The 9,883-nt window shown below is 47.0% G+C and overlaps 1 long non-coding RNA gene across 4 annotated transcripts; it reads left to right on the forward strand.

The window, feature by feature from the left end:
* The first annotated feature begins 2,801 nt into the window (after positions 1 to 2,801).
* LOC119296322 lies at positions 2,802 to 8,778 on the forward strand. 4 transcript variants are annotated; one of them, XR_005145107.1, is made up of 9 exons: positions 2,802 to 2,998; positions 3,090 to 3,315; positions 4,294 to 4,566; positions 4,656 to 4,882; positions 5,477 to 5,781; positions 5,886 to 6,033; positions 6,489 to 6,691; positions 8,456 to 8,657; positions 8,764 to 8,778. It is a non-coding gene; the product is annotated as an uncharacterized LOC119296322 (long non-coding RNA). The 4 variants fall into 4 exon arrangements; XR_005145106.1 differs by lacking the exons at positions 8,456 to 8,657; positions 8,764 to 8,778 and adding an exon at positions 6,781 to 7,308 and having other exon boundaries at positions 2,808 to 2,998; XR_005145105.1 differs by lacking the exons at positions 8,456 to 8,657; positions 8,764 to 8,778 and having other exon boundaries at positions 2,807 to 2,998; positions 4,275 to 4,566; positions 6,489 to 7,308.
* The last annotated feature ends 1,105 nt before the right edge of the window (positions 8,779 to 9,883 follow it).

Here is a 9,883-nt window from a genome sequence, read left to right on the forward strand (position 1 = left end):
GCAGCCCTGGAAGTTAGAGGCAGGAGGTGGAGCGGCTTCGTCTTGCACGGAGCTTCGGTGGAGATGTCAAGTCATGCCGGACCGACAGGTGCTACGCTTGGTCATGCCTGGTCGGCAGGTGCTATGCACGACAGATCCTCCAAGGACTTCAAGCTGTATCGGCTGATGATACTTGGCAGCATGGCGCTGAGGTGTATCAGTGACGACCGCGACGTGTTCAGCTGTTTGCGCGCAGGAAGGAGGTGTAGTTGGGCGCCGTGGTGGCATCGACGATAGCTGGACCGAGCAAGGTTGATGCATCAATACAGTTCTGAAGATGGAGCGGTGGCAGTTGGCGGCGGCGGCCTCTGAGAGCACGCCGGACCAGTGTGTTCCCAGACCCGACAAGTGGCTAGGTTGGGGTCTCAGGTCTTAGATGTTAGGCTTGGCTGCGATGTCTGTTTGGTATTAGGCCCAGACTATCTGCGCCCCTTCATCAACTGGATAGGTGTAGCGACAGTTTGTTGCTTAGACGGCGGCTTTAGTCTTACCGTTGTATATATTTTGTAAGATCTTGTGAGAATAATTAATAAAGTGACCGTATGCATCACCCAGATGCAGAGGCCAGGGATCATCCTCCTTTTCTAAAGAAAAATAAACTAAGAATCTGAGTTTATCTCAACGGGATGTGAAAAATTATAATAGTATGCCACTACTCCTAAGTAGTTGTTCATTTCCCGCATACGATAAAGCAAGGGAAGTGAGTCTACTAGATCCATCTTGATATGTATTGTAAATAGTAGAACCTTGGTTAGATACACCGACCATCCGGTCTATGAATTTTGTTTGCGATTTTAGTAACTGTTTGGTTTCTAGCCACACCTTGCCACACTTTGCCACACCTAACCTTAGGCAAGTTTGACCAAGTTAGGTAGATGTTTGGTTCTAGCCACACCTAAGGCAAAGATTTTTTTTATGAGCAGTGAGTCCCACATGTCATAGACATAAAGGGGTTGTTTGGTTCTAGGCCTAGCATTGCCACACTTTGCCAAGCTTGCCTAAGGTTAGTTCATCAAAATGAGAGCCACAAGTTGGCAAGCCTAAGGGAATCTTGTCACATTTTTTATCTGTATGCCATGTGGGGCCCAAGTGTGGCTTGCCTAAGATGTGGCTTGAACCAAACACTCACCTATGTTGGTCAAGTTGAACCAAACACTCACCTATGTTGGTCAAACTTGTCTAACTTTAGATGTGACAATCTTTGACAAAGTTAGTCACAAATCAAACAGTGGACGCGGACGAAGAGCTCTCGGCGACGCACCTCCCTGAAATCCACACGTACATTATAGTCTTGGGATGGATGCTATTAATGCAATTCAACTTTGCTTTAAACCTATACGGGTATAGATAGTTAGGTGGTGTTTGTTTCTCTAGTCCTAAGACTTTTTCTAGTCTCTGGAACTTTTTAAAAAAGACTATCAAGGAGGTGCTTCTAAGGACTTTTAGCAAAAAGTCCCAAAAAAGTCCCACCCTGTTTGGTTTGCTAGGGACTTTTTCTAGTCCCTACATCAAAAAGTCCCTGGAAACAAACACCCCCTTAGATACTCATTGGTATACAACAGATGAACATTGAATCGCATTTATTAGGCCTCACGACTTTGTTACGGATGTGCGAACTTGCTTGGCTGGAGCAGAGTGGAGCACATTCATGGCAGTCCAGCGGGACCTGGTCGGAGGATGCCGGCCATGCGCAAGCCCAGATCAAGGACGTCGGCAACGAGCATGAAGCCCACGGCTTCTACCAGGGCAAGCACGACGTACACTGTTGCCGACGCAAAGCATGGCCAGACCGAGCTTGACACAGCGACGGGAAAGACCAGGAAGCAGCCTCGATCTAGGAAGCGGTGCCGGCTGCGATGCTCCCGCTGGCAGCGTGAACGCAGACCATGGAGTTGGCGTCCAAGGCAGACGCGGTGGGCAAAATGCGGCAAGCACAGATGACGGATGCCTTGATTTGCTCATCACGGCTGGCATAGTCTTCCACATGGATTTCTTCTCACACGTTGCAGCTCGCCGCCAGCCGCCAGAATTCATAACTTTGTTGCGGCAGCCATGGCGGCCGTGGGTGTCGCAGGAAACGGCAAGCTTGGACGATGGCCAGGGTGAACATAGTTTGTCTAGTTCATCCTAACTTTGCTCCACGTAGCAAGCAGAAGACTTGGAAAGAAGGTGCATGGACTTTATAAGAGGATCGTGGGGAAGGATTGATGGGGGAGATGAGTGTCTAGAGGAAGAAGGGTCATGATGTGGAGAAGAGAGGGGTGGAGCTCGTGTGCATTGAATGGCCTGTTGGCCCTTGGGTGGTTGGGCGCTGGTGGTTGAGGTTGGGAGTGGGTGTATTATCTGACAATGTCAGTGCAGAAAAAAGTTAAGATACCGATCATCCGTGTGAGAGATACATGTCGAATAAACCCCTAATACATACTGGCTAATATAGGAGATGTGAATCCCAAGGCTAGTGAATGGGTCAGATTGTGGTGGGTGGAGTCGCCCGGTGCTCCTACGCACTTTCGACCAAACAGGCCCTTAGTCTCGGACACGGAGTTTTTGCACTCGAGCGTAACTGCTCTCTTTATCCGGACCACCGAATATAGCTTGGGGATATGTTCCATGTCAGGTGCCTGGCACAATACGTGTGTTTTTTAGTCGGGCCATCAGGTCTCTACGTATGTCCCCGTGCTGTGATGTGGGCCATCATCGGGACGGCCGTTCATGTATGATGTTTGAGCCGTGGCTCGGAACGTCAACGCCAATGCTGATCCGTGGACAGAAAACGTGCTTTCCGTCCTCGTGGGGCCGGGGCACAGTTATGGTATAGGTCTGGGTTCCTAGTCGATGCACATTTTCATTGCGATAGAGCAGAGCAGATAAGATAAGGTTCGTGTTGCTCGAAGGGCAGGCGCCTGAAGAAGACGACACCATTGATGGGGATGGGATTCCTACGGCAGCTAATCAGCCGGTAATGAAGTCCCCTTCTTGCGGTTTCGATCCTTTGGGGATCTCTATGTTCAGATCTGCAGTGGTGATTGTAATCTCGGTTGTGAAAACAGATTCCCACTGATTGAAGCGGTGGACGACACTGAATGCATGTGAGATCCGCTGCGGCGAATGGCTGCCTTGACGGTTGTTGGTATGGATCAGGTGCCGGGGCCGGCCGCGAGTGCAGACGCACAGATCTGCTCGAGCGTGGTGTGGTTGGCAGAAGGAAGAACTCGTCGCCGCCCTCGCAGGTCTCCACGGGAAGGCCAGCCCACAAGCTCCTCGGTGGTTAAAGAGGTTAGTGCGCAACATGGTAAAGGTGCATTTCTTTTGTGGATATAGTAGTACTTCGTTGTAGGAATCCATTAGTGATCTGGATTAGAGTCATGTCTGATCGGTGAAGTGGTTAGTTTTTCGTTCAATGGGAATTATTGCTACTGTCTTTGCTAAAAATGGTAAAAGTCGGTAGAACAGAACTAACTAGCAACGACCAATGTTACTATGTAAATTACTACAAGAAGCCTACAGGCAGTGCTGTAGGACCTTGGATTTAAGGGAATTGCTTCTGACTTGAAATAACTACTGCTGCTGAACTTCAACTACTAAACAACATATAACTACTGCTGCTGTAGGACAGGAAATGTGTAAGTTTAGTATGGCAGACCCATTTTGCAGTCATCTTTGCGCAAAATTATATTAGCTACATCGTGTAGTTTGGCAGGGCACTTTGTTTTTAGAAGATTGTTGCTTACTCTTGAAAACAATTTAAAAGTAATTGACCAAATAAAGCAGTGTAGCTGATTTTGGAGATGTCTAAGGTTAATATGACAGAACAATTTTGAGGGCATCATTGTGCCCGAATATATGAACCGTCTGCACACACAGTGGGTGAGAAGCTTGCATCTATAATTTCTTCGTTGCAGCACTCGGCGAAGACATGAACTAGAGACCCAGCACCAATAGACATATATCAGCAGTTTGTAAAGCTTTTGGTTCATTAGACCATGTTTGCATATTAGTGATAAGGACATGTGCAATTAAGTTAGCTGTGAATAATAGTAGGGTAATAATTTCAGGTCTCGTCTGGCCAAACATGTGGGTTCATTGGGAAAGTTGTACAGAGTATTCTATCAAATTTCCCTGATTTTTCATAGATTTTTTGTATGGAAAAAGTGTGTCCTGATTCTTTCTTGTTCTGTACCGACTGGGTGTTTCTTCAATGTCCAAACTTATGATTAGTGCATGAGTATTTACAGGCTGAGGAACTTTCTGCAGAACGGCTGCTTCTTCAGTGCCCAAGCTTGAAAGATGTTCATGTCTATCGATGTTGTGATATGTTGATCGGAGCAATCAGAAACGAGGTGAGCCGTGGATCAGGTTCTCGATTTCTGTCTAATCTGTGGCTCAGAAAAGTCGATGCTCCATGGATTCAATGCAAGGTGAGTCTGTTCTTCCCCAACGCGGCCGTCATTTTGGAACTTCAGAAGCAAGGGAGGGAGTGGACGAACACACGACCGGAAGCGATGGATTTCCTCCTCCAATCAGGAGGTATGTCGACCCCGATGCTACTAATCGACCTTGTGTGTTTTCCAGTGTCGAGTTCCAGCGGTTAAGCTTTTGTGATTTTTCTCTGCCAGATCTACTCTGATTGAGGTTGGGGAGAGTCTAGTGCTGGAAGGTCGCCGGCACATGGCACCAGGCGGACAGTGGTCAAGGTGACGCTGCAGGAGGCCATGGGTGTGAGCGCCAAAGGGCGGATCTGCGGCGTTGCTGAAGCGGCGGCAGTGACAAGGGGCAGCTTGCCTCTCACTTCCGAGCTGTCGACGGGGAAGATGAATTTTCAGGTTCCTCGTTGGAACAAGAGGTCAGTGATAACATTAAATTCAGCATTCATACGAATATTTTCAGTAGTACAAATATTTCCATGCTTTTTAGGTCATACAGTTTGGTTGAATTTCTGGGTGTCCATGGTGCGAGATGAATTGGTGTGCAAACTGTCTGTTCTGAATTGAAGTTAAATTCAGCATTGCTATGAAGATTTACAGTACTATAATTTCATGCTTTCCAAGGTCATGCACTTTGGTTTAATTTCTACGGGGAGTACTTCATGGCGTGACATGAATTAGTGTGCAAACTTACTTTCTAAGGTCATGCACTTTGGTTTAATTTCTGTGGGGAGTACTTCATGGTGTGACATGAATTAGTGTGCAAACTGACTGTTCTGAATTGAAGTTAAATTCAACATTGCTATAAAGATTTACAGTACTATATTTTCAGGCTTTGTAAGGTCATACAGTTTGGTTGAATTTCTGTTGGGAGCACTACATGGTTTGGTAGGAGTTAGTGTGCGAACTTTCTGTTTTGAACGGCTAATTTCATCTCTCGGTTCAGTAGTTTCATGCGCATCTTGATATTCAGTGGGTTAATTGTTTGACACAATCATTGAAACTGCTTTTAGGTTGAGGACTGGAGCCTCTGCCCCAAGCTTCACGCCTTGCCCACCCCGCATAAGCACTTTTGAGAAGGCAGTTAGGGTGTTCATAGAAAACCTGACTGAAGATGGGTCATGGCTTGTAATTTGGTGGTGGTAATCTGGTCCGTGGGCCAGGAAATTCGTTTTACATTAGGTGGATGGCTTGAATCATTCACTGCAGGCCGGTGGCTCCCCAGCTGTGGTATCCAAATCCATTTCCAGTCAGCGGGGTGCTCCAGCGCACACGAATCCATTCGAGCGATGGAGTTCCAAATGCAGCTAATTAGAAGGTGAGATGAATCCATGGATCTATCAAGCTAGCTGACTTGCTAAACTGTTGTTCAGCTTTATGTTCTGATTTGCGTCTCCTTGTGTGTTCTGTTGGCTTTGTAAGGTATCCTCTGGTGGAGGAGGTGAGTGAGAGTGACCAGGAGAGGGGATCTGCCAACAAGCAGGGCGGCTTGTCCGGCAGATGTGTGAGTTACAGACCGCCGTGTTGGGAAGGCAGAAGAGCCCGCTGCAGCAGTCTAAACTATCAACTGGTAAGATGAACCCGCATGCCCTGTCATGGTCCAAAAATTGCGTGCGTGTAAGCTTGGATTGGATCTAAATTTGTTGATAATGCTTGAATGAAATTGTAGTAGAATGCATAAATCTATCGATGTAGTGATGTTCATTCAGTAGAATGAGAAATTGTCTACATAGTACTTTTAGAGCACGTTCGTATTAATAATTGATTAAACTGTACCAATGGAAATTAGCTCATGATTGAGCAATTCTGGGAAAAAAAAACGAGCCGTGCGGACAATTTGTTGGTGTGAAAAACCATAACCAGACGGTGATCTTAGCTGGCGTCCTGGTACACGATGAGACCGTGTAGACTTTTGAGTGTTTTTGTACTGAATCCCTGAGGATTATGTTGATTAAGGACATCTGTTAAAAAGAGTACTCTGGTAGTATGATGATCTGACTGTTTCTTGTTTTTGTTCATGTGCAGATCAAAATCGAGCAGCGGAGGTCGCAATCAAGAGTGTGATGCTTGTTGGTGTGCCTACGGCGAGAACTACTTACCCGGATCTCGGCGATGTGCCAAAGCAGCCTCGGAAGCCGGCGAGTTGCAAAAATTGTGGTGTGGTGGGGCACCATAGGAACAATTTTACGAAAGCGATGGAGCTGAGATTAGCTGGTGGCGTGTAAGTGGTGAGTGAAAAATGGCAAGCGATTTCAGTAAGTTTGAATTGTCAATCGCAAGCATGACTTGTTTTCTGCATTCATGAGGGCATGTACAGCGGAGGCATCACCATGCGTATGCCCCAACGAATCCACGCAAGCCTGAAGGAATGAAACCACCGTCTTACAATATTCTGGGCAATGGAGGCACTAGTCTGTGGTCCAGATTTTGCAGTGACTCTGTTTCTTTCCTACGTCAAGCACACCGGGTCTTCTCTTGCTTTTTTCGTGCATACTCCTCTTTTCTCTTCTCTCTCTTTGCTTTTCACATGAGGAGGCTGGCTCTTCTGCAAGCATCACCTTTGGTCTGCAGGCAACACCTTTCGCTGAGCTGGGCTCGTTAAGACAGACGTGGCAGCTGGGGCACTAGTCCATGCTGGAGCATTGGCCATGCCCTGATGTTTTTGTGCAACTGAGCACCTGCCCTGCGTGCAGGCATGCTTTATGTCTCGGATCAGTTTGCTGGCGTTGCGTCGGGTAATGATGTCATTACCCGCCTAGAGCTAGTGGTGTGATGTAATCCATCTCCAAGTTTGTTGTTCTGGCGTAGTTAATTAAGATTCGTAATCATCATATCACATTTGTCATGCGGCCGTGTTCGTTGGCGATCATGCAAAGTAATGTGACGGCATGGACGTCCTTCTATGGAACAGAATCGACAAGTAATCGGCCCATGACGTTTGGTTCTGTTAGGTCCGTCAAACAAATAAACGGGGACGTTGCATTTATGGGTGGCCCTATGTGGGCCATGATCCTTAAAAGGGATGAAATACGAGGTACTATACCCCACACAATACGCTCGGGAAAGGGAATTTTGGGGTGAATCAACGAGGGGGATATCGAGTACATGTGCGCTCGAGCTCAAAATATGACTTTCGCTTAGTCTCTAAATTTTTTGTCTGTATCAGTGTCATCCAACTCCTATCCCTACTTGCTTTCCTTTTTTTTTTGACTTGGAATCTCCACTTTCTTTAATAGCCGATAGCCCCTATTGCCCAAGGAATGAGCATGCCTTGGTCTCTTTAGTGTCGAAATTGGTATTTCTTTTGTTGATGCATAATTTACCTTACTTCTGACCTATTGTTTCACTATCTACTTCAATTTCTCCGAATATGGCCCGTTGCAGTGAACTACTTAATGTTTATGTTTATGCAATGTACAAGATGACATCAACATTTTTATCTCAACTAAGGCGAAAACCCGATTCGGTGCCCAGGCTCATCTGCACCCGGTCAGCAAAAAAATCAAAACAAATACTAAAAGTATTTCAAAATATCCAAATTGTTTTTGTGTGATAGACAATTACATGCGTGAGGTTCACTCCAAATTTCAACTTATTTGGATCTGAGCAGTTCTCAGCAAAAAAAAGGGGCCAGAACAGTGTGTGAATAGTAATTTTTTTTACAGACCCTTAATCTGTCTTTTTCGCTGAGAGTTGCTCATGTGTCCAAATGAGTTGAAACTTGGAGAGCACCTCACACATAACTTATCTACCACAAAAAAAAATTGGAATTTTTTTATTATTTGTTTTGATTTGTTTCGTCGGGGGGAGGGGGGGTGCAGATGAGCTCGGGAGCAGAAACGCCACACTCCTGACTGAGGCTGCTTTTTTGTTTGTACTACATTCCTATTGAATAATCATTACTTCTCGGCATGAATTGGGCCTGACCAAGAAGCTGTTTTGTTTGTACTGATTAGCTGTGTCTATCTTGATTGCCATTTTCTTTTCTTTAGGTGATGCATCTTCTTGCTCGAAGTGTGGCAAGATCCATATAGCTCACTCGTGATTATATGAAATATGCACTGATTGCTTTATGGGATATAAAGATGCTGACGCATTTGATGTGCGGGCTTGTGAGAAAAAAAAGTCAAGCACAAGCCAATTTGTTGCTATGTTGAACTGCGGGATTTATACAGAAAATTTAATATCTACGAGGTACAGTAGTTGCTCTTGCGTTTTTGGTGAAATTGGTCATATACAGAATACTTCATTACTAATAAGCCTTTATTTTTCTCTTGTGCTTCCCCGCTTATTTATGCAGGCTACGAAGGAGTATAAAAATCCCGTGGCTTACATGACAAATGTAACAACATATTTGATTTCTTATCTCTTTTCAATTCTTCATATATTTTCATCTTTGCATGCTATCCTAATAAGAATTGCTGCTGCGGAATTATTTTTTTGAAACAAAGAAGGTGGCTAGCTGCCGACCTTATATTTCAAAACAAGCAAAGCCTGGTGAAGTAGCAGATACAAAGCAAGACTTGGCCGGTGCATCAAGGTGCAAGGAGCAGAATGATATCACCAGCAGACGATAATTCCGCAGGACGATAATTCTGCAGGCAAAGGCCTGCGGAATTATCGTCTGCTGGTGATAGCACTCTGCTCCATTGTTTAAACTTCAAAGGATTTTTTTCTCTTACTCTGCATAGGGATATCAGCTATGCACTTCATCATACAATACTGCATTGAAGAGATTCTAAATAACACATAAGTTGAGCCCTCACTCCCCGGCGCGGTAAAGCATACACGAAAATGGAAAAAAGATATAGACCCCATGACTGAAGAATGGCGCAGCGAAGCGCGCGTTACCTTTTAGTTGCTATGATGATTACATGCAAACCATGGCCATGGGAGGGCAGAAATCGACACCCCCGCGTCTGGCGACATGGGGGGAACCAGCGCCGCCGCCCAAGCTCCGTCTACACCGCCGCTCCCCGCAGCGCCGTCGTCGGAGGGCCGGTCGCGCGAAGCCGCGCCGCGCCCAGGGAAGGTGGCGGCGGGGCGGTCTCGTTCCAATCTCCGTGCCAGAACCCCTCCCCCAACCCTCGACCTGGCCGGAGCCGCTCCACCACCGCGCGCCCCTCTCCAGCGCCTCCTCCCTCGTCCACTCCGACGGCGCTTGTCCCCTCCCTGGCCGGTTTCGGGACGGCGGCGGCGCCCTTATGTCTTCCCCGCGCGCTCGGCCCAGCCCGCCCAGATCCAATCTGGTGAAGCTCCTCCCCTATGGTGGCCGATTCATGGCTGCATCGGCGGAGTCCTGCTACTCCTGGCGCTGCGCCCCGCCCCCCGCTCCGCGTCTTTGGGTTGGGCTCCGCCTCCTCCCGCCCCTCAACCACTCGCCGTCGCTGACTGCGGTTCTGCCGCCACGTCTCCCACCT

This window comes from Triticum dicoccoides, chromosome 4B, assembly GCF_002162155.2.
Source record: "Triticum dicoccoides isolate Atlit2015 ecotype Zavitan chromosome 4B, WEW_v2.0, whole genome shotgun sequence".
Classification (NCBI taxonomy): Eukaryota; Viridiplantae; Streptophyta; class Magnoliopsida; order Poales; family Poaceae; genus Triticum; species Triticum dicoccoides.